General features: G+C 42.9%; 1 protein-coding gene across 2 annotated transcripts in view; it reads right to left on the bottom strand.

Moving 5' to 3' along the window:
- LOC114062792 (transmembrane protein 132B-like) overlaps positions 1–25,356 on the bottom strand; it is a 108,452-nt gene that overhangs the window by 25,149 nt on the left and 57,947 nt on the right. The window lies entirely within an intron of this gene.

Here is a 25,356-nt window from a genome sequence, read left to right as displayed (position 1 = left end):
GTATGGTGGAATGAAACAGCTCTGCTGAGACCTGAAGCGTTACTTAACAGTGAATTGTGATGGATTTGCCCTGATGCCTCGTGGCCACTTGGTGCTCATGTCACACTATTAAGAATTTCCTTTAAGTTCTAGCTGAGTTCATGGATTTGGATCAAAGTAACTTCAGGACTCAATGGGTGGTCTTTTCCCCTGAGAAGGAATTAATTCATCCTGTTTTTATGGTGCCCTTATTTCTGCCTGTAAGGCTTTACTGACCTGACGGATCAAATCTGTGCCTGGCATAACCAGTCTGATGAAAAATATTCCCCGTAAAGACAGAATTTTACTTGATATTTTTCTAATTGTCTCCTTGATGCTTCTCCACAGGCATCCATATCTCCACACAGCACACCTCAGAGCTGATGGGTCCCTTTCCTATCATCTCCTCTTCTTTTTTTCAGAGGAACATTCACTTATGCTGTAGTAATTACACTGCACCAAATAATTCCTGCAAGACACCTGCATGGTTTCATTTCAGACTGACTTGTAATTTACATGAGATAGAGAATTAGGCCCTCAGCAATGGATTCAATAATTTTTTTTTCATTAGACCTAGTCAACCATTCTTGAAAAAAATCATTAAGACCAAAATAGAAAAATAATAATAATTTAAAAACCCATCAAACACTTTTTAAAGTTTTTCTTTCTCGGCCAAAATTCTATTTTTTTTAACAAATTTTCCTTCCCATCCCCTCAAGTTCCCGTATTTTTTCTTGACAACATGTCTGGAAACCTCTAACTTGACTTTCCACCCAGGTCAAATCTTGCTTAACTAAGGTTAATTGAAGAGCAGGAGATGCTGGGGACACACACACACACCAGGACAGCTGGATCTCACCCGTGATTTCAGGATTCATCAGCCTTTTTCCATCTGTCAGAAGCTTGTTATGTCCTCCTACACAGCTTTTGCACTACAGATATCTTCACTCTGCAGCATTTACTAACATCTATTCTGAACCAAACCTCAGGTTGGCGTATCCCAACAAGGACGAAGAGCAACACGACACAGTTCCCTGCACACCTGAGCAGGGATAAGCATTCAGGACCCCTCTGCAGCTCCTTTTTCATGGAAGATGAAGCTGCTGCTCCTCTTTACCTCCACCAGCGGTCCTCACAACACAGAGTGCGGGTAAGGATGCAAGAGCCTCAAATATCCACATCTATCCACACACCCAGTTGTTCCAACCTCTTCCAGACACTCTGCACCCCAAAACAATGACTCCCCTCTCAGTCCAACCCCTCAGCTGTGTCCACCTCCCTCAGACAGGAGCTTTGCTGCTTTTTCTCTCGGGTCTGGATGAGATGATGTTCTCCTGTCTGGACATCAGAGGAGGCTCTGCTGGTGCCTGTCCTGTTGACCCACTGCTGGGCTTCACCTGCCGGGCTCTGCCCCTTAACAGGAGGCCTTCTGGTTTCTGGCCACTCTGGTTGTGGGCTGTGCCTACAGCTTTCACTTGCTGCATATCTCCTGCCTCGCTGGGTTAGCATCAAGTGAACATCGAATCCTCTGCTCTCCAGCTACATTTTCCAAAAACGTCTCAGAATGCTGCATTTTAGGAAAAATTCCAGTCTAGTCCCTTGCAATGCATCTGCTCTGGTGGGCTGAGACAAGATGTCATTTTGCATTTTTGGATATCAGCGGAGCCAGGAAGGTTGAAAGAAGGAAGAAACTACATTCAGTTTCTCACTTAGGAAAAGTCAAGGAATTCAAATTAAACCAGCCTACATATGGGAGGTTTGAGCCTACTGTTCCTCAGATAAGTGATTCATATCTTTAAATCTGCCCCCAAACTCCACAGGCACAGAAATCATTGTAAGTTTTGGGGACTGAGGCTTTGCAAAAGAGTAAGAAATTCCTAGCAGAGCTAACATGACTTGGATAAAGGATGGTGAATGGCACGTGTGTGGGCACCACTCCGTGCCAGGCTTCAATTATAAGCTTGGGTGGATTATTTAGTTTTCTTATACCTCCCTTCCCCATATATAAAATACTGGGAAGTGTTGCTCTTCCAGCTCCAAGGAAGCTGTAAGGACAAATGGAATTGCTTGAGAAAAATCCGATGTCCTTTAATTTGCCAGCTGACAAAAATTCTACTATCTCTGGGCTTGAGAACATGGAAATGAAGTATTTCACGGAAGCGTGACCCAAGAAGTAACTGTTACCACTAAGATGGCTTAATTCTTTCGTTTTATAAAAAATATTTGTGAAATGGGGGTGGGGGGAAGGAAAAAGGAAGAAAACATGACAGCCAATTGGAAATTCGGCAAAACTGACATTTCATTTCCATGAAATACTTGCTTTCTGAAAAGCAGAATTTTCAGACTGAAAACCGTCCTGTTAAAAAACCCTTGCCCACCTTTAAAACATCACAAGGTACACGGCATTTTGATAAAGCAATCAGCAGAGATGTGAGACAGAGGATTACTCCAAAGGCAGAACAGGGGGAGCTGCTTCCAATGTAGACTGCAGAGTACATTTGGTAGCCCTGGCAGGACTTTTTCCCCCTGAACAGTATGTCCTCCATTTACTGTAGAATATAAAGACAGAAACATGATAGGCTGAATGCAGTGGGCAAGCAGAGGCATTCCCAGCCTGTCAACTTGGAACAGCCAGGAACTATTTTAAAATGCAATCCCAGCCTGAAATGTTTGCCACCCTATGAATCCAGCCACTCCAAACCTCTCCTCTCAGTTATTACAACAGAAGGAGAGGAGAAGGTACAAGTAATCACCAGAGCTGGAAAGCAACTGAGGGGCTGCAAGAGGGATTTAGGCACCAAGCACTCAGTGGAAGTGGTGCAGGGACTTCCACAGCCTCCCAGTCAATTAACTGCACAATCTGAAAGGTAAATACTTGCTTGCCACACACCCCTTCCCCACTCCTGGCAGCAGTAATTGGGAAGCAAAATCCTGGCAAAAGGAACTTTTAAAATAGAAACAGAAGGAAAAGATATTTAGGAAATAAAACAGGAATGTGCTCACAGCAGATGGGAAATGCTCAAAAATATGAGAAAAAAAGACTTTTTCTGAGCTATTTTAGAATTCTTCTTATTCCCCCATATTCTATTATGGGGGAAAACATGATCTGAGCTAAATTCACTCTCAATGACGTACTAATAATAACAGCCATGATAAATTTCATTTGTAATTTCCAACCATTTCTGTAGTCAGCCCTCCAACTGCATTTTTAGCCCAATTAAAATTAAAATCATTATCCTTCCCCTACAGGAAATCCAAGCTGTAGGCCACTTTAGTCAACTTGCCCAAAATTATACCGTCTCTGCAGAGCCAGGAGGAGGGCAGATTCCCAGGCTTGCACTTCAGCTAGACACCCCTACCCATCTTTAGGACCAAACCAGAGCAGAGCTGAGTAATTTCAAGCCCTCACAGAGCATTTTATGTATTTGAAGAACTGCACAAACAGCAAGCAATTAGTTCTGAACAAGGACCCCGGGGAGTTTCTAGTCAAAATACATGTGGTTTAGGATACATTAAACCAAGCATTATAAATTAAAATAATCACTGAATTCAGGCCTAACATCTGGGGATTTCTGGGGTGTGGGTGAGATGGGCAGTGTTTCTCTACAGGAGGGAATATCAGTATCCCTGTAGAGGTAGAGGGAGGAATGGGAGTTTTGCTGGGAGATAGAAGGAGAAGAGGGTACGTGACTCATAATCACCACATCCAAGCACACTCTGTGACATTTGGGAGGGAGGCACAGACAGTCAGGAGTTCATCACTGCGAGCATATGAAAGCAAAACTTTTGGGAAACTCAGTTAGAGCAGATGAAGGGCTGGGGTGGGACCAGAGCTCCCCCCAGGAGAAGCACCATCCCTCTCTTCTGGGCCTTCCTGAGCTTCCTGGTCAAAATTCTTCACGGCTAGTCCAGAAATATAAGGGCAGTGAGGTGATGCAAAGTCACCCAGAAAATATGTGACAGAACCAGGAATTACAACCAGAACCGCAAAGGAATATTTGGGTGTCTTCACCCTAAACCCACCCAGCTCTCCTGCTCATGCTGCAGACCCACTAATGACAGACAGCGTGTCCTGCTGTGGCCATCAAAGACCAGCCCATGTACAAATTCTGCTGCAGTGGGATTCAAGGATGTGTGAAACAGGAACCCTGCACTGCCCCACCTCTTCTGGAAGTCAGATTTACAACAGCTCAGGGGATCAGGCCCTAAATCTTCCCACCTAAGCAAGTGTTTATTTTCTAAGGTATTTTTTCCAAGAACTTTAGTTCTTTGGAGTTTTTTAGATTTTAAAAGACCTGTCACATATTTATGTTCAAACTACTTCCCCATCAGATTCTCCTCAAAATAGCAGCACTAGGCCAGCTGTGTTTGCTTCTGCAATTCCATATTAATGTCACTGTAAGTAAAGCTATCTTTTCAAGTGTGTAAAATACACATCAAAATGCACAGAGACTTAATGTGGCTCTGATATAAAGCCAGTGGTAACTGGTATTACCAGGGAAACAATGTGGGAACTCATGGTGGGAAAAAAAAAAAAAAAACAAGGATGTTTGCCCTTGAGGATAAAGACAACTCAGTACTTAGAGGAAGCAACTTCCAAAGTCAACTGATTGGACCTCCAAACTTCATCCATGCTAAAAACTACCCCAGTGACTGACCCTTCATTGCAAATTCAATGCATAATTGGCCCAAATGTGTTTCCAAAACAAGACGTGGGTATGCTGTGCTCTGCCTGCCTTGACCCCCTTTCCCCCAAAACGCCTCCCCACTGCAGGGTCAAAGCTCTCCCAGCCACCCTCCACCTCGTGGAAATGCCCCTTCTGTATCTCATCACCTCGGCACTCTCTCAACCTTTGCCCAAAACCAGGAGATTTGCCTTTCCCTCCCTCTGGCATACCTCACTTCCTTCCCTGCAGTAGTTATTTTTATATAACCCTTTGTAGCTGTCTCACTTAACCTTGCCAAACATTTGGGGATGCAGCTTGTATGAAAGCAGTTATTACTGTCTCACGTCAGAATATCTCAACCCAACACACACGCCCAAGGAAAAAAAGTCAATGTCAAAGCACTGGGTAGGACAAAGCAGACAAAATAGGTGCAGTGGCCAGTGTGGTGCAAAGCAGGAGGGAAGCTGCTCAACAGATGTGGTGGCTGAGGTGAAAAAAAGCCCAACAACTCAGAGAACAGAAAGCCCTTTGAAATCATGGAGGGGATCAATGCTAAAGATTTAGAATTATACAATTACCACTCTTCTACCCCAAAAGGTGAAGCTATCAACCTCTTTTTTTGGTGTGTTTTTTTTTTTTTCTGCAGCCCATCAGATGTTTCAAAATATGCTAAGCATCAAGCTCACTAGCATATTGGATTTTGAATAATGAAAAGAGTAAACAGGATTTTAATTTGGATTCTGACAGTAAAGCGCTTTCCATGTGATAAATTAACTATTAGGGAAGACAAATTAACACAACCTCCCCTTGAGTATGATGGCTTATGATTTTGAGGAAGCTTTTACAGAGGCATGATCAAAATAAGGCAGGATGAAAAACAGGAGATGATGATGATGGGGGGGAGTATTTTACCAAAAATTCTTCCTCCTTCTTTTCATCAAACTGTATATAAAACTTTTCCAAAAAAGGTGCAGCAGCTTCCCTCAAGAGACCCCCACTTTTCCTAAGACTGTATAAACATTTTAGGAGAGTTCCTCAGCTGGTCTAGATTACCAGATTGATGAATTTTAAAGCACTTATTTAACACTGAAATGTTAAATTTTACATCTGTGAAGGAAGGTCAAAAGAGATGTCCCCCCTTATGAAATTTTTTTGAAAGGAAACATTTTCAAGATATCAGATTATAAAATCAGCAAAGAGGACATGCTCAAATTCAAAGCAGACAAACATCTTGTTATATTTCCATATCCAATGGAAAATCCCCAATTTCTGTCATTTTTTTTTTTAAAGGAGAGAAGACATTTTAGGATTTCATCTTCGTATTTCAGCAGAAACTCCATTTTTCAGTCTACTCTCTCTCTTTTAGGTAAGCAAATAAAGCTTAGAAAAACAGCAGAAAGACATACTAATTGGCTTGAAATTAAAGCTATTAATTTTTATTCTTATTTATTCCTGTCACAAACCCGACTTGGTTTATATGGGTTTCCAACACTGCTATGGAAACCTGAGAGGTTCTGAAGGCTTTATGTAATATGAAATGAAAATGCTGTCTCCCACAGTGAGCACTGTTTTCTCTGAAATATGCCAAGAGTGGAATTTTGTCCCTCTGGGAGAAAAATGGTTGCCAGGCACTGGGGCAGGAGACATCAGGTCCAAAGCTATTGACTAAAGACATGTTATTAACAGTTTAACTGTCTGGGCAACTTCAAAATGGGAATAAGGATGTTTACTCAACTTTGTACAGAAATTTGTCAAAAAACCCTTACTATTTCTATGGAGATACTGTGTATTTGTAGACTTTAAAATTATACAAATACTGCATTTCAATATATTTCTGTAATTTCTCAGCAGTACTTAAAACTGCAGGTCAAAGAGTTCTGTAGCAATCAGCATTTTCTTAATAAAGCTAAACCCCAACATTTATGGGAGTCCACCTCCAAACACTGTTGTGCCTTTGACATACAAATTGCTTTAATTGCAGTGTAAGCAAATGTGGGTCTAGATTGTAATGAAAGCTCTTAAACTCCAGCAAACTCTTCATAGAAGGAAAAAAAGGCCTGATAGCTCCAGAGACTCCTGATACACCAGCATGGAAGAGGAACAGGTCCTCTGTCCTTTGCCGAACATTGCCCATAATCTGCAAACAAATACACAATTCTTAAAATCATTTGACATTTTACACATTCAGAGTATCCAATAAACATGAACTAACCATTATTACTATTGATCAGGAGTCGACAGCAGGTCGTTTTCCAAGCCTAACTGATCCTTACAACTCCTAACATCCAAACAAGTGATAACGTCCCTTTCTCATTAGGATGCGCAAGCAGCTCACACCTCTGCATCCCCTGAAAGAGCAGAGATATTTTCCTTTATTCCTCTGCCTCCATGGAGTTAACTGAGTTTATGAGCTGTTGATCATTATTCAAAGAGCTCAGGAGTGTCTGCTGTCACGTGCGGTTGGACATCTCCAAGGACTGAACTGTCTGCCCTCTTTTCTCCAACACAACAATCTCTGGTTTAACTCCTCTGTAGAGAGAGGAAATAAAACACTGGAGTGGTTTTCTGTAACACGTGTGTACAGAACAAAAATCAAATCCCCTTCAGTCTCTTCAACCTTACTCTGAAAGATCTAAAACACTGAGACTGTGCCCTTTGCCTTGAAACCAAAGCAATGCTCTGATAAATGAAACTCTTCCTTAAAGCCTGGAAGTGTGGGAGAATATGCATTACCAAGCCTGAAGGTGTCCAAAGTATTTGAGCTTGGAATTCTTGCAATCACGCAGAAACACAGTTTTGGAAACCATAATGAAAAAAAAAAATCAAAGTAAGCCAGAGGTTTCCTCCTGCTAAGACAAAGCTGCTCACAGATTTCCTTTTATTGAAAGGTTCCTTTCAGAAAATCAGCACTGCAAAAATGTTTGCAGCCTGAACGGGGTTCAGGCCTCCTGGGAGACAAAGAATTGTTGTAAAGAGGTCATTTCTCTACCTCTACAAATAAAATAAAATAAAAAAATAAAAAAAGCCCTGAAGGTCATGGTTCCTGGAAGCACCTAAACAACAACAAAGTAAAAACCTTCCACCCAGCTCCCTGCAAAAGCAGATAATGAGCTCCATGGCATCGCCTTGGTCAACATGGAATGGGGGTTTACACCTTTTAAAACAGTCCATCACCGTGGCTGAATTTGCTCACCACCTTAGAGACTTACACATTTCCTCTAAGGAAAAAGTTTATTAAATGCAATTTTCACTATTATAATGAATTATCTTTTACCAGACATAATAGAAATAACTTGGAATCAGAAGTTTCATGGGTTGATGCAGAGTATTAACAGTCAGCCCTGGAGTTTGTTGTATTTGTTGGACTGTTTGTGGTCTTTAAGGCATCTACAGTACATTTTTCCATGCTTGATCAGCATTCTGCATAAAGAAGCAGCACAAAAGAGGTTGTTTACCAGGTTTTCCACCCAAGTTGTGGCAAGGAGATGCCAACCTGAGCACAAGGGATGGAGCTAGAGGGAAGAATTAAAAAAAAAAAAAAAAAAAATCCAACCAACCAACCAAACAAAAAAAACCCAAAACAAACAAAGCAACAAACAAACCAACAAAACACCACAGCAATGAAAATCCTCCCAAAATTAAAAAGGCCACAAGAACTTTGCCTGAACTAGAACTAGTAGTTGTTGTTTTTATTGGATTATTTTATGGGGTTTTATGTTGTTTAATCGAAGAAAGAAAATGGATGCCATAAAATATGCAGAGCTAACTGGGGCTGCAGAGTACATTGCTGAATATTGCTAGTAATGCCATTTCCCCTTCACTGTCAAAAAATAAAAATATCATTCTTTATATCCCTGTCACATGGAACAGCAGTCCTCTCGTGCTTGCCAATCAATCATCCTGGAGTGCACCTTTACCTTGAGCAGAATGTGCTAGGACGGTGAATAAGGAAACCTCGGGAAATAATCTCCCTTTCCACAAGATAGAATTCAATTTCCAGCACAGCTCAGACCAGTACTTTTCTTGAAAAGGTGACATCATATATTACAGCAAAAAAAAACCACAACATTTTTCTGCTGCTAGTGAAAACTTTAGTGAGCATTATGATTACGTGGTTTGTACTCCAGGCACCAATGACCACCAAGCAGGCTAATAATGTACAAATTCTGATGAGAACCAGCCCTCCAGCTGGGATAAAACATCAAAGACTTTTCCCTTTTTTCCCCTTCATTCTGCTTTCTACTCTAAGATTTCTTTCCTAGCTGCAGACCACAAATTTCCAAGATTCTCTTCGAGAGTCAGCTCTTCACTCTGGTGCTCAAGTAGCCCCAGTCAGCCCTTTTGGCCCCTGTGCCAACAGGCTTTTACCTTTGGCTGCCCAGTTTTGTTTCTTCAGGCACTGCTTCTCAGGAGCTTTTGGAAGACTCTCTGCAGGTAGGTTGAACTTTGATTCTTTGAATGCCCCTTTGCTGATTTGGTGAGGGTTTTGCAAGTCCCAATCTTTGTCTCTTCCCTGAGCACAGCTGTGCAGCAGAGGCAGGCTGGGTCCATAATCTACTGCAATAAAGTCCAGAGAAAGCCCCACAACTGGATGATGCCAAAGCACTGTCTGCCTGGCTTTGCCTGCGATATTTCTAACTGTGAAGATGGGGAGACAATTTTTTCCCCTCTGGATGCCCTGAAGCTCCAAGTCCCAGCTTTTGCTCTTCAGATCTGGCCAAAATATCATCCTGCAAGCTGATGCCTCACAAAAGACCCCAGCACCCCCAGAGCCTGAGATGGGCAAAGAAGTCAGGTGGATCCAGCCCTCCAAAGACTGTTGCTCACAGTGCTGCTGCAATGTAGAAAGCTTATCCAGCCTTGCAAAGCTGTCAGGAAAATTTAGCAGCCACCCCACAAAAATTACTTGCCATTTACCACAGTGATTGATGGTAATGCAAGAAACTAAAGGCATTTTACTTGCCTGTCGAAAGGAATTACTCACCCTGGGCCAGTAGGATTGGGGAAGGATTCTTTAATCCCTACAGCAATTTTTAAATTAAACTCTAGTGTTTGCAGGGCTGAAAACCAGTCACAGACAGCAGCCTGCTTCAGGATGGATTCCAACGTGATATAACACGTGGGCAGACAGGTCTGGCACAACAATAAACAGGATGAAAGGCAGCTGCACACTGCTCTTCTGACTTCTTTTTAAAACATGTGCAGATTTCAGGGGAGCAAATCTATTTCCAGATCGTTAATCCCTCAGAAAGACCTAGGTCCTGGCACAGTGCACTTAACAAAAAGTTGGGGACGTAACAGGACAAAAAGGCCATAATCAGAAACTGGAGGCATGTGACCTAAGTGGCAGAGGAAGGTGCTCCTATTTTCTCTATATGTGCAGAAGAGCACAGAGGTAGAGGGAGGGGGTCAATTCACTTCCTAAATCAGTAGAGGTGATAGCATCATTCCCTCTGTAGCTTCTCTTTCCTTCCTAACACCAGTACTTTACCCTTTATCATTTTTCCTTTACCAGCTGGTCTGTTTGCCACCAGGACTTGTCTGTTCTGGTTTCACCTGCAGTACCAGCATTCCTCCGTAAGGACAGCAGATCCTCCACCATGGCTCAGTCACGACATCCTTGCCAAATGAGCTGCTTCAATAGTATGAGGCAAACAACATTCACTCAGGAGCATGTCAAGAGTGAAGGACTGAAAAAAGGTCCTTCACCAGGACCTGATTCTTACAAGCAGTAGCACAACAGGCTCCAACAACCAGCACTGCCCTGGGGAACTTCAGTAAGACAAATAGCAAGGGACAGCTCACCGTACTGCGAGGATACCAATGAGCCACTCCCACAGCTTTGATTTTGGTTAGCCTGTTTCCTTGACCACTCTTCACGATCCGAGCTCCTATTCATCCTCAGAAACCAGATGAAAAATCCTCTCTGCAAAAGGTCACGATCAAAAAAGGACGAGGAGAAACAATTCATGTTTTATGATGACCACAGAGGCCTAAGTGCTGGCTACTAAGAAATCTCTCAAACTTTCAGCATTTCAAAGCGTACACTGGGTTTGCCATAACAAACACTCCAAAATCAGGCTTTCCCACTGGGAGGAGCTGGGGGGGCACAGGATCAACTACCTATAAAATCAACTAAAATCCATTACAATGCATTCAGTGGTTTTCAGGGAAAAACACTCACAGTGAGACACTGTACCCAACTGAGCATTAAGCACTTCCCATTCCTGTTCCGCTTTTCCAATTGTAACTAGTCCGTAACTCTGGTAGTCATGAATTTGTGATTAATGAGCCTTGTTTAGAGGATTGAATACTGAAATTGTTCTGATATAAAGGCTCAAACCACAGAAAGACGATCTAATTCAGCGAGGGAATCTGCTGTGCTTAGGGGGGATTCCAAACCTTCAGTAAAGGAAATCAGCTGTTCAGTCATATTCATATTCATTTTCATATTCATATTCAGTCATATTAACAAGGGGCAGCACACTGTGCTCTCAGCTCCGTGGTGCCATGTGATGGTCTCACAGCTTGGCATCTGGGGGCAAAATCATCCTCGCATGTTAAGAACATTTAACATCTGCTGGTAAATCTGGGGTTGGTCAAAAAATGGCTGTGAGTGGAGCGAGGACGACGCCAGCGTGGTTTTACACCAGAATTCTTAACTATGTGAAACACACACACAAATACACACCCGCACACACCCCCTCATGCTCTCGTACAGCAAAGGACCAATAACCCAGGGCTAAGCTAATTATGACTAGTTATGCTTGAGCGGGAAAGCAGCAGCCGCTCCTCTCTTGCTTCAAGGGGACATGTAAAACAAGTGTCTTCGTGGCTCTTCCTCCCTGTGCCTGGAAGGGAAGAACTGTCTCTCTGGAGTCTTCCCCTCCCAGGGTGTCCAGAGGAGCAGATTTCCTCCGCAGCTGGGGATATGGGGACAGGCAGGACAGCTCTGCTCTCCAGGCTTGACAGCAGGGCTAGAGAAAGCCCTGCATGCAGCCACATCAGCCCAGCCTTCTTGTTCGCTCCAGCAGAAAAACATATCTCTCAGCTCAAGAAAAATCTGACAAAGCAGTGAAAACCAAGAAGATAGTATTTTCGTGAAATAGTATCACTCATCTTGTGCCCATGAATATCTGGAAACAACTGGGGGAGGGAGAGCTTAATTATACTTGAAATGGCGTATAAAATGCACCAAGATGGAATAAATGTTCCTTGTTCTGTTACAGCAGTCACTTTCAGACATAATTCAAGAGCCTAATCCCGAAGACCAGGAGATTAATTTCTGGAGACAAGCCCTTTTCCACCTGAGCTCCTCCCCAGCACTTCAGAGAAAATGACCTGATCTGATCTTAACACATCTTGAAAAAAGACAGTAAGATTAATTATTTCCCTCCCTACTTCATCTTCATGTAACATCTGAGTAGTTTCTACAGCTGTGAAACCTTTATTTTCACGTTTTTTTTGACAGTACTGCTCAGATATTCAAAGACCCATTAAAACTAAGGGGAAGACCCATTCACCAAGACTCAGTACGGAAAGGAGGTGGGGGAGGGAGGCTTAAAGTTATCTGGTACTTAAATTAAAGAGACTGTTGGAGAAGAGTTATTCATAAATCAAACTCTCCACTTGCAAAGAGTCACTCATCCTCATGGTGCTCTGCACACGCAAGATGCTGTTGGAACTACAGGTTGAGAAATGCATCCTGATCCAACAACTGGGTAACTCTGCTTACTCCTACAGAAGGTCCAAGGGATGAAGAAGCACAAGCAAAGCGACCTGCCTTGTATTTTTATGGACACAGTTTTTCACCTACAAATTGCAATTGTTTTCCAATTGCAACATTAACATCAAGTTAGGGCTCATTTTTCAGATCAGTCTCCTGCAAAGGTGGTGTTTGTCGATGCCTGAGTGATTGTGGTTGTAATTATTTCCTCCAGCAATTACTGTCACTATATCTGACCTTATCCTAGAGTCAAGTATTGAGGCATTAAAAAGACAATATCTTCTATGCCAGTAATTGCTGATACAAAACCTTATTCTCAATTACTCATGTCAATAGCTTGTGGGTATTGAACACGAAGACAGTATGTTACTGGGCTGAGATTGCTTTCTAATTGGATAGTTAGGCTATAAATGATCTGATTTGCTGATGAAGAGCCCAAATTATGAAGGCACCATTCAGAAAATCACTATATATATGGATGACATCTTTTTAAGTGGCGTTGAGAAAGTGCTCTGTTCCTTCCTGGCAGTGTTGCCTTCCTGACTTGAATCTTCACTGTCAAGCCATCACCCTCAATTAACTTCAGGCACAACTATTCTCAGGTATAACACTCTGTCTGCCAGCACAGCAGTGGGCTTCAAAAAGTGGACCTGCAAACTATAGTCTAAAGTTCATTCATCAGAAATACCAATATTATCCCTCTTTTTTACCTTTTAGAACAGTGAAACCTCAGCAGTACCATTACATTCAAGTTTTTACTTAGTCCTGAGAACATTTTATCTCATTTTCACTTGGGGAAACCCTTTCTTCACAGAATATTCCTGCAGTTAAGATCTCTCTGAAGTTTTATGTGAAATTAAGTAGCTAATGTCATACACGAGGTGCTGCAAAGACTAAATCATGATATTAAGGGAAATCAGGGTTCAATTTCCCTGCATGCAGCAGGTGAGATTGGGAAAGGCTAGATTAGGAGAATGTAATAAACAGTCACAGGTGAGCATAAAATATAAATGCAAAATGCACTTCCTCATATTTATTGCATTTTTTTACATCTAAATCAGGCAGATTTCATTCCACAGATTGAGACTGATCTGAAGTAATTTAGTGGGAGGCTGGTAGTTGAAACACATAATCACATTTCTAGAACAATGTAATTACATTGAATTTAATGTGATTTCCTGCCACAGGTTTAAAAGTGCAGCCTCCTCCACATTCTTGATTTACGCTGAACATGACACCTGATGTAAGATTACTTCTACGTAGCCACGTAAAGCATTGCATAAGGGGAGAAATTATGCTGTGATTCTTTGAATTCCCCATGACCATCACACAAAGATGCCAGCCATGAAGTACCAGTGAGCTCAAACTTAACATTTCCAGGAAGATGCTGTTTCAGCAGATGACCATTGATTTTAGATTTCATTTTCATCAAATGTCTCAAGAGGAACAATTTTGTCGACCTTAAGAACTTGGGGAGAAGTCAGTCCTGCTCTGTGGAGCAAAGAAATTTGATGGGAAATTCACAGCAGAAGGGTTTTTAGGTTTTGGTGGGTTGCAGATGCTTCGAAGAGTGCTATGTTAAAGACTTTTTATAAAGACCAGACTAATAAATGGACAGGGCAGGTCACATACCCATTAAGAATTGCTAGAAAATACGTTAGGAAAAACTAATTGGAACCTGAATGCAGACCAACAACTTGAACCAAAACAAACACAAGGACAAAAGGCTGGAAATGTATCAAAGTTAGGAAGAAAACAGCACAGTCATTGATATTTATTTAACTCCTACAAATTAGTTAAAAGCTGATGTAGAGGGAAAGCTTGCAAGCCAATGCATCAGGACAGCCCGTGCTGCCAGCCAAGGCACACTGCACAAGCAGAAGGGTTACTCTTAAAAATAAATAACACCAAGCTTATAGTTGATCAGATGAAATCCTGCAAGCCCGCCTAGTATGAAACAACTCAAGTAATCTCTCTTTGCAGAATAATTTCAAATAGCAACCAAAGTTGTACAAATGGAGGCATATTTACAAACAATTTGCAAGCAGAAAGAAAAATGAATAAATTGATCAAAAATGCTATTTACTGCTGGCACTTCATTTGACTTTCTGCAGAATGTTCCAACATTTATAATCCTTCATTGGAATAAATAACTATTGAGATATAACGAATAATGAAGCAGATGCTAAAAGGCAATAAAAGTGCACAAGATTTTTTTTTCGAGACCAATATAAACTTGGATGAAATAAAAGTTGAAGAGCGGGTTTTAAAGCTGGAGACTTTTATGAAAAGTAAACGAACAACAGATTCAAAGCAGAGTAATTACTGATGAATCACAACACTCTGGAAATGGCCTTGGAAGGCTCCAAATGCACTACACACCGCAGAGGGGAAGGGAGAACAAGGGAGACAAGAGCCCCTAAAAGGAGACAATGCTGCAGCCCTTGCTCAGATAAACCACTGACGTAGCAAAATCGGCTGCATTTAGGTTATAAAGCCAAATCCTGAGATTCTTCTTTCCAGTGGAAATTCTCTTTGGCTGGAACAAAAACGTGGAAAAAAAAAAATCTCAAGGTTTTCAGGCTTGAAACAAAGCAAGGAGAGACCTCAGTGCCTCTGAGTGGCTTTTTGACACTCAGAGCAGAGCGATGCATTGTGAAAGGCTCACACAGCTGGCGACGTGCGGTGGAGTGGCAGCGACGGATGCGGACGTGTCATAAAACCCAAGGAACGGGAAAGCTTTGTCTGGGAAACGACACGTGGATTATTGATGGCTCAGCAGTCAGAAGACCTCAGTGCTTGGAGAGGATAATGGGTTTGTCATCTCCCAGTCAGGATGGACTCAAAGAGAGGCAGCGTTTCAGCTCCGTGCCCACCCCGTGACCCCCGAGTGTGGTCCCGCAGGTCCCACAGCAGGACAAGCAGAGCCAGCTCAGCCCAACATCCACCCCAATACATCCAAGCCACAGCACATCTCAGCTCTTCCTCCTGGGCTGGACAAGCTTCCCAACAGGTTTCAGACCCTTTGCAGGGTTTCTTCAAAGAGCAAATACATTTGCTGAAATTAATTTTGGGCTGCACCTTCTTAAGTGGTGCCCATTTCTCCATCAGGCAGATTAGTGGCAGAGCCTGCTACAAGTTACAATCTTATAACCAAAAATGTAATAAGCAGATTTTCCCCTTTGCTTACTGGAAAGCTACTTTTTTCAGGGTGACTTGAGACAAGAGGCAGTTTGTTTAAAGAAGAGATTTGCTGGGGGCCAGAAGTCCCCCTTTTCATCCCCGATCACTTCCTACAGCTCAGGAAGAGAAATCTGCAAAGAGTACATGGGAATATAACAGGGCAGTCAGAATATTTGTTCATTTAAATCATTCAATTGCAAGCAAGAACCAACCAGACAGAAACACTGGGATTCAAACTTGGCCAAAAAAAAGAAGCAACTTGGCTAGGGCAAGATAACCACTGTATTAGCTGGGAGGTCAGTCCAGCTACTCAAAACTTTCATTATGCAGCAAAAGGAATGCAAATCTCTGCTTACCCCATCACCACTACAACAGTTACATATTCAGATTTCTTTCTGGAATAAGTGCAAATTTGCTTTGATTCTATGACATTTCATCACTTAATACATTCATAGCATGTCAAGGGAAAACTTGACTGAATTCACAATGCTGTACTGATTGAGTTCCTAATAGGAACAGCTGTCAGAAGGACTTGTAAGGATAAATTTCAAAAATTACATTTCGTAGTTGTCAGAAGACTTTCTGCACCAAGGAGCCTCTCTACCTACGTACAGGACTTTCTGGGACACAGAGATGGACAGCCACTCTCTTCCCAGTTGCCATCAGCCCACGACACAGCAGCTGGCTGCAGCCACACCAGTGCCCTCCACTTGAGTCACACAGCTGTAGAGTCAGAAAAAGCTCTTCTGTAATCTCATGAACAAGCTGTGGAAGAGCAGCAAGAGACCACATGAAAGAGACCAAAGCTCTCCTTCAGCCCTTCCACACACCAAGAGATCCCCCAAGCACAAACCACCCAACCACAGACCTCAGAGGGGAACAGAGAACACAGGAGGCAGCATAGCTGGAAGTCAGCATCTACCTTAGCTGAAAATGGGGAAAGATAACACAGAAAACCAACTCAGTTCAAGTTTGAGTCCTTGGCCAGTGCCCCAGCCTCAGAGCTTCCTGCTGCTCTCAATCTCTACCTATGAATGGAAAAAAATCTGGGGAGTTTTCCTCTGCTCGTGATCCCTCATCTGAAATTTTCGTGTTTGTTTAGAAAGGTCTTCAAAATTCTGTTTTCAAGAACATGAACCCAAGCATTTCCAAATTCCTCTTCCTAAATTACCTACCTTCAGCACTCATGATGTGGGTAAACAGGATCCCTGGCTACCCTCACCCTGTTTTAATTAGACAAAGAGCATGTGTGACAAAAACCAGTGTTCCTCAATACTTAAAACCAACCAGCCTCAAATAAATATTTAAAGTTGTCCTGATTGTTGGACAAGCAGCTTCTGCAGAGCGATTGCAAACGCTGCAATTGTTTTGCCACACGGTCGCCAGCAGCTGGAAGCTCTGACACGCCCATTTCAATCAGAAATTTTCCATTTCAAATGCACTTGGCATGTAGAGAGGAGTGCCTCTAATCACGTGAGCTTTCAGAAGACTGAAAGGAGTGAAGCACAGGTGGCTTTTCTTAAAACATGGGTCAAAGCACAGCTTTCTGTAAACGCTCCTTTTTATGAGTAAATAAGTAAGAAAAGGTGCTGTTCCATACCTTCTTCACTGCTATTAGGCAGCTGAGAGGCTCCTGCTACACCAGACAAAGCCTTCAGTCAGTCCCACAGAATATTCCCAAACAAATGAAAAGAACAGTGGGAGGAATTGGCTTAAAAGCGTGTTCACTGTACTTTCCTTTTCTTTAAATGTAATAATATGCAGCAGCTCCTTGTGGTGTTGAATGGACAATACTATTAACTCTTTTTTCATTCCAGCACTTCAACCACTTATACTCACATTCTTCCACCTAATCACCACTCACTGTTGTTAAAATCCATCATGCACTAGGGGCCAGATCTTGAGGTCCCCACTCAAACCCAACCTTAAATGAGCTCTTAGCAGGATTTTTGCATGATTAAGCATCACAGCTTTTTTTTTTCCCTAACTGATACCTGAATAAAGAACACAAGAATTGGCCCTAATCATTACAATAATGCTTTCATGTTTTCCACAATGCCACTCAAAAGCCTAAAAATATGGCACAGAAGCCCTACGGGGAATTAATGCAAAGTGTCTGTATTTGTACCAGGAACCAATTGTTGAAACAATAAAAAAAAACCCAGGATATTTGAAATAAACCTGGAGGATGCATTAAAAGAAGCACTTCTGAGCAACTTGCCCTTTAAAGCACGCACGGGACAAATTCATCTTGAGAGTCACTTCAAAGGGAATGGTCTGTAATCAAAATTAATCACAATTAATTTGGCCCCAGGTTTCTGCCACTGAGAGGCAGGCTCCTGCAGTCAGCGCTGCGGGCAGCGGATGGCAGGAATCACATCCACAGCGTCCACCTCTGCTGATATTGCCAATTCTGCTACGCTGGTGCCATCACAAAATGCTGCAACAGGATCCAGGCCAAATTTGCTTATCGGCTCCGAACCACGAGGCCAGCCAGCAATATGTGCTGAATGGCGCTCTTTTTTTGAGGATGTCATCTTTCTATTTATATTACCTAATTCTTCTCCTCCAACTCCCTGTGGCAAACCAACAGTTGAAATCACACAGTATAAGCTAATAGGGTTACGTAAGTGTCCATTTGCTGTGCATATGCTCTCCCCCCTAAGGCGAGCGATCACCATGACTCCATAGCAAGAGAGGTGCACCTCCCGTTTTTGATGTCTAAGCACATCAGAGTTTTGGAGGTGCTTTGAACAGTGTCTCTGCCCTTGTTGGAGGAGGACATGTGGGCAGCTGAGCAAGAAGCAGGCAGCAGAGAGCTGTCATGGAGGCAGAATCAAATCCACACGAGAGGCGCTTTTGGGCTGGACATCTACCCTTGTCTGCACACAAAACACAGCTACACTAAAGCAAGCAGAGGATGCCAGCTCCACATGTGGCCTCTCTCAAAGTGTTGCTGAGTAGACACAACCTTCAAGGCTTTTACCCAGGCTCAATCCCTTGCTCTGCCTGCACAAAAGCAAAGCATTTCTTGATACAGAAAGAGCCTGCTTCCCTGTCTCTTGATGTCTTTGTCTCTACCAAAAGTAAACTGGGTTTATGGACCTGGATACTTCTTTTGTTTTAAATATATTTGCCTTCCATACTTACACATAAAAGAAACCCTATTAATTCCTGTAATCCATGAATTGTGGTACCCTTCATCTCAAGGTATGCAGAAAGATACAGGCCCTGCAACATGATGGACTGCTGGCACCAAATCTCTTGCTCTCTGGAATCACACAGGGTTTAAAACCTCAAGAAAAATGTCTAGGAAATATAAATCCATACAACATGAAGTTTAAAGTAGGCATTTCAATTATGTATATTCATGGTGTTTTGCTTGCTATGTTCTACCATGAAACTGCTCTCAAATTCAGAAAGGCCTATTTCTAGGTACAGTTTGAACCTTTTTCCAGAACATACGAATACACAGTGCAGTAGAAGTGCTTCTTTACACATATTTCTCCTGTACATGCAAACCTTATTTTACCCACTTGGTAAGTTTGCTGCTGCTCCCTCCCTGTCAGTTTGGAGGGCACACAGACAGCAGTGCCAAAAACTTCCCAAACTGGCTACTCCCTTTGGTTTTCTGGCCAAATCCATTAATCAGGCCTGACCCGTGGAGGCTGCATGTGCATGTACTGTGAAATTCCCTGACAGAGCACTGCTTTCCACTGACATGACCCTTTGCCAAGCTCCCCGTGGCGCGCCAGCCACCCAGGGCACACAGCACAAGCTAATGGGGCCCTGCACGAGTCCATCTGCACACATATGCTCTGTGTGCCCTGAGGAGCAGGTCCCTGCTCCCCCTGGAGCTGGATGGAACAGACAACTTCCCAATGCCCCACACAATGCCTCGTGCTCCATGCCCGAGCAGAATTCCTGGCAAATGCCCTTGCACTGCAGTGTTGCACTTGTGTCCATTCTCCTCCCCAACAGATCGAGCAGCCTTCTCAGAGAATTTCTTTTCCCTGTTTGCTTCTTCCCAGCAGTCACATCAGACAGATGTGCATTGCCTGGCTTGGAAACCAGTGCTTTTATCCTCCAGGTGAAGAGCAGTTAGCGGGCATGTATTTCTGAAAAGTCTTCAGTGAGAAAATTCAATGTTCCTATTCCAGGGAATATAATAATTACTTTTTTTTCCCCCAAGCTTCCTGTTTTTCAAGCTAGTAAAAGCTGATTTTACAAATGATAGACAATTTCTAGCCTAAACAGATCTCCCAGTGCTCAGCTACACTTGGCAGTGGTTTTGAACACTGTGTGTGACACCTCACTGATCACAGATGACAAAGTCTCTGTCACAGTCCGTGGCCAACTCCAGCTCCCCCAGTAAGCAGAAGACTTGGGGTGTAGCACTGCACTTCTTTTCCTTCTCCCACTGCAAACAAAGCTAGTTTACCTCACCCAGATGTTTCTCAAGCAGCAGAACATCAGCTTCAACACAGCTACATCCTATTAATGTTGATATATGTGAGACCTTTTCAAAGGCCTGGGGGGGACAGATTTGACTTTGTTGAGATAAATTTAGGCAACAGAAACTATAAAGACGAGGGAATCCAATAAAGTAGCATTTATCTTTCTTCTTCATTTGAATAGAGCTCACCAATATACAGCACTGTGGTTTTACTGGCAATCAAAATCTGTAAATTCAGTTCCTCTAGGTGTTCAGTCATGTGAAGACAAAGCTGATTCACACCTTGAATGTGTATTTTGGGAGGTGAATCTTCCCAGAATATAGTATTACCACTCTGAAAACACTCCAAGTTTTTTAATGTAAATCCATGTGACACAAACCCAAGATACATGAAATTCAGCAACAGCGACTGGAAATGTCGGATTCTTTTCTTTTTCTTCCTCCCTCCTGCCAGCAGATGGGCTTTACTGAACCCAAAGAAGATGATACGAGCCTCTGTCAGGCTCCAACATCATCAAAAAAAAAAAAGAATGAGCCATCACACCAAGTGAGGAAAGTGTCATTTTCTTCACCTTTTTTTGGATGGTGAAACAGAAGCACAAGGAAAGCAAGCAAATCACTCATGGCCACACCAAGAATAGCACCAAAATCTCCAACCATAGGACACGCTACATACTTGTAGTAACAAAAAATATATCTGTCATTGCATGTCACACAAGCTCATTCAAACTAAAAATTTATCACTTGCTTCGGACTCCAGCCAGGTGACAGCAAATATATCATAGAGCTGTCAACAGTCTGCTAATCTGGGCTGTGAAGTGTAGGAATACAAGAAGCTTAAAAATATACTGCTCCTTCAGAAACCATAAATTTTGCTGGCTCTTTCTCACATACCACTGGGTAATAGGTCTACTCCAGCTAGTTCACTCCCACCTCCTGCAGTTAAACAGTTTCATTTTGCATGTCTATTTAGAGAATGACAATCAGGCATACAAGGCAGTAGAAATCACCCATGGGTATACTATAAAGAAACGCAGAGCCTCTCTGGCTCTTTGACTGAGAAGAATTACCAGTGACAGATTTATCTGCAAGGCTGGTACAGAAATCCCAGGACAGACACAACTAGATTTTCCGAAACAGGTGGATTAACGTTCTTGCCCATCTGGAAAGCTGGTCTGTTGGGCTCTTTGGAACAGAGAAGAAAGCAAAAGGAAGACCTTTCCTCCTCCATCTGAAACCAAACCATATGTCTAAGCTGCACCTTTTCAGAGAGAGTGCAAAGGATGGCACAGTCCCATGAGTGAATGCTCAAGCAGGGCCTCCAGCCTCTCTCAGCACATATACTGGACAAACACTCAAAACAGGGTGGGGGACGGAGCTTTGCTTATAAACAAAGAAGTTTCAAAGGATACCTTCTCGCAAATAACAGCTTACTCATGGCATTTTACACTTGGCACGTCTTTGGGAGACACAAATAAAAAGTAAACCTCCTCGTCGTCCAAGTCATGATGTTTTATGGGCAGTAAGACCACTAATGACTATTTTAGCCTGCTTAGCCTAAACACTGTTGCCCCTCCAGCTGTGTGACCTGGCCTGGCTGTAGAAGGCAGTTTGACTCACCGTTCTTCATGTGAGTTCAGCTCTTTAACTGAATTTCCCTCCTGCCAAACAGCTCGGTGCACCTGCCATTCTTCATTTCCTGCTCCGGCCACAAACTTCAATTTTCTCTCCACAGCACTTAAACAGCGCATAATTACAACTAATTATCGATCACTGAGGGATTACTAGTTGACAAATCCAATTTTCACACTGCTACCGAGCATGACTGACTGCGGCCCGGAGAGGATAAAAGGTACCTGCACTGTCGTAGAAACCTGCGGGTCTGTGAGCTGGGTGGGACCAGCATTGTCACTGTCACCGGTGCTGAACCCATCAGGCTGCAGTGGCACCTGGAGGCCAATGTGTTCAGGGACTTATTACACAAGACGCTACAAACCTACACAAAGTGACAGTCCTTGCCCCAAAGAGATTCACAAGCCTAAAAAAAGCCCAGCCTTCTACATCTGTAAATGTATTCAATTTGGCTGCATTTGCACCACTTTTGCATCCCATTTCTGCAAATATTCTCACAAGCAAGCGAGCTGGCAGCGATGTTCAAGAGAAACAGCTCGTTTCAGGGGGGGAAAACGCCACTCAATTTTCCTCTGAGCAAATTTTAAATTTGCATGCTTTGGTGCACCTGCTGATCTCAACAAATCGGATCAATGAAAGGAAGGGGAGCGCTTTGCAACCCCGGTGCCCCAGGAATGCATCTCCCACCCAGCCCATTAATGGTATTTGTGAGCTGCAGCAGGCCAGTTACCCAGAAATGAGGAGCTTGCTGTCGCTTGCTCTGTGTGTGGTACAATCGAGGCACTGTGCAGAGAGAGCATTTAAGAAAAGAGAAATAAAAAGAGAAATCGGAGAGAAAAATACATGGAGCTGCTCAAACATCGTTGAACGGAGTTAAAAAAAAAAGCAATGTTTTAATAAGAAGTCACATGACGAATTTTTTCCCCAGTCGTACTTCAATGGAGTTATTCACATAAATCAAGTAGACACAAATCCCAGTGTGAAAATATCTGTGCTCTTGTAGCCCAGTGGCAGCCCTTCCAGCATGACTTACAACAAAAGGCTGAAAAAGTCCACTCCCGTGGTACACACAAATTGGTTTACTATTAGAGCTCATCCAGCACCATTATTTTCTGACAGTAAATGTGTTTTTAACAGAATTGAAATTGCCATGAAGAACATTTTTCTTGCAAATGTTTAACTTTTCTTTGGGGAAAAACCACATTTTTGTTTCACGTCTATTTAACATTAAGATACATTTCCCTTTCCATTCTGTTCCAAAGGAAGCAGGACAAAATGTAGAAAATGCTGCACTAAATCTTCCTTGTTCCTAAAATAAAATAAAAAAATAATAAAATAAAAAAAAATCAAGAATGAGCCTCACATAAAGAAAGATTGTAAATGCCTTACTAAGGACTTTATTCATTAAAAAAGACTCAACTCTATTCTGCTCCTTGTCTATGAAAGTGAAATATGATTTTATTAAATGAAGCCCTTAATATGTTTGCTAAGACTCTGTCAGGCTGAACATTAACTACATTTCCATTGTTTTTCAAGTCCAAAAAGAAAGAAAGTTGTTCTGCAAAGAGACAAGCTCACTTACAGCTTCTTAACCCTCAGACCAGCAGGGAAATTTGCTTTATGAAGTGCATTTGCAATATCCAGCACACACGAGGGGCAGAGTGTATTCATAAAGAGAAAAAATAAAACAGCTTTCAGAAAGGCGGGGAGGGGGGGTTGAAGAAAATCCCATAAACCCACGTTACATGCATTTCCATTTTGGGTAGGAAATTCCCAACATGAGCCCACAGCCTGGGTGCACTCCAGGACATGTGGAGGACACCCCAGAAGAGACTTGCTCTTCCCCAGTAAGAAATAATACCTGGGGAAGCCCTGCAGGTCTCTGCTCTTTGCAGGGGGGTTGCACACTGGGGGAACAAGTTGCAAAATGTCCCCCCAACAGAGGCATTTTTGCGGCGAGGTGATGCGTTGGGTCCATTCCGGGGGATCACATCCCCTGAGGCAGCTTCCCATCCCAGCCAGGGCAGCAGAACTAGCACCAAGCCACATTCTTGCCCAAAATTATTCCCCTCCCGACCAGCTGTTGACTTCTGTCGGGGTTTTCTGCCTCAGACACAAGTCCACTCTGCCCTCTCCTGGCCTGCACACAGACCCGAGCCTGTGCATTGCCCTGAATTCCTGTGCAGATGCTGGGATGGAGGGGATACAGGTGAGCTGGGAAAAGCCAGGGCCTCGAAGGGACAGGTGGAGGGGCAGAGCCCCTGGGAAGGCGGGCTGGGCATCACCACTTGGGGGGCGGCACAGGGTGCACCCACACGATGGCACTTCCCCGCCCGCCAACTCACCACCCTTGTGCCCGGCATTCTTTGGGCCATCCCAAATACATCTGCCCTGGTGACAGACTCAAAGGACAAGGCAGGAGCACCCCATCAGCCCCCAAGTCCTCACTGAAAAGTAACAGGTTGGGGAGTAGGAGGGGCATTGCCTTCCTGCCTTTGGAAAGCACCTACTCTTTGAGGTACATCACTGGAATGAGAGCAATAAAAATAGTAATTTGTAAAATGAAAGCAATGACAGACGTGTCTTGTACCAACACTGTGAGACATTACAGATAAAATAACGTTACATAAATAGGAGAAGCATTAGAACTATTATCATCAACAACAGCACAGGGGACACAGCAGTTTAGCAAAGGAAGTGAAAAATAGCGGATGTGATTTAAGAGGCAGAGAAAATCTGAGCTGGCAAGTTGTAATTACTGAAGCTGAAACCCAGCCAGGATCTTGGTTGACTGCCTCCAGGCTTATGAAATGCAACCCAGAATCTTCAAATGACCAAATAATTGGGACCTGAGTTTCATGTCACCCAAACCATCGACACAGCCACACTAGGATGGAAGCCCAGCGCTAACACAGAGAAGGATCAAACACAAACACCAGCCTCGCTGGTACTTGTGATTGCAGTTGCCTATAACCAAATATTGACCTGAGCCAGATCTGCCCTGCATGATCATTTTTCTTCCCACGGTGCAGGTTTCTTTCAACCACGCTTCAGCAGCCTGTAAGCATCTAATATCTAGTGTCAAAGGACATCATTCATCCATTTTATGGTTCCCAGAATGCAAAGATATCTACCCAATTTCCTACGAAACATTAATATTGAAGTATGGCTTTCTCAGCCCAAATCATGCAAGCTGAACAAAGTTCTCCTGACGTTTTATGACAAGGTGATTAATAATACCAAGAAGAAGAATGAAATGATACCAGATTATAAGCTATTGTAAATCTTTCAGTCATCCCAGGAATAATGAATGTAGATTTCTTAGGAGAGCAGTACAGATTTAAACAGAATCATTTTGGTTTTCTTGTCAATCAAGAGGCTATTTATATAACAGCAGAAAGAGACAATGAACTCAATCTTAAAGTGAGGGTGTAGCACATTCAAGGGAAGGGTTATTGGCACTTCTTTAATATTTTTTTCCTGGGAAAAAAAAGAAAAAGGATTCCAAAAGCCATCCTAACCTAGAACTTCCGGAATGGTTGAAGACAATGTTGCATCTTAACCATAGCTGCTGCTCACTGACCTTCCCTTGTCCAAGAAAGAGCCACAGTGACAAGAAGTTCCATATTTAGCTCACCCAAATATAGTTGGACTTAGAAATCCTGAGCTGACAC

Source organism: Empidonax traillii, unplaced genomic scaffold, assembly GCF_003031625.1.
Source record: "Empidonax traillii isolate 1590-97213 ecotype Southwest subspecies unplaced genomic scaffold, ASM303162v1 scaffold435:size587000, whole genome shotgun sequence".
Classification (NCBI taxonomy): Eukaryota; Metazoa; Chordata; class Aves; order Passeriformes; family Tyrannidae; genus Empidonax; species Empidonax traillii.
This window is presented reverse-complemented; position numbering and strand designations above follow the sequence as displayed.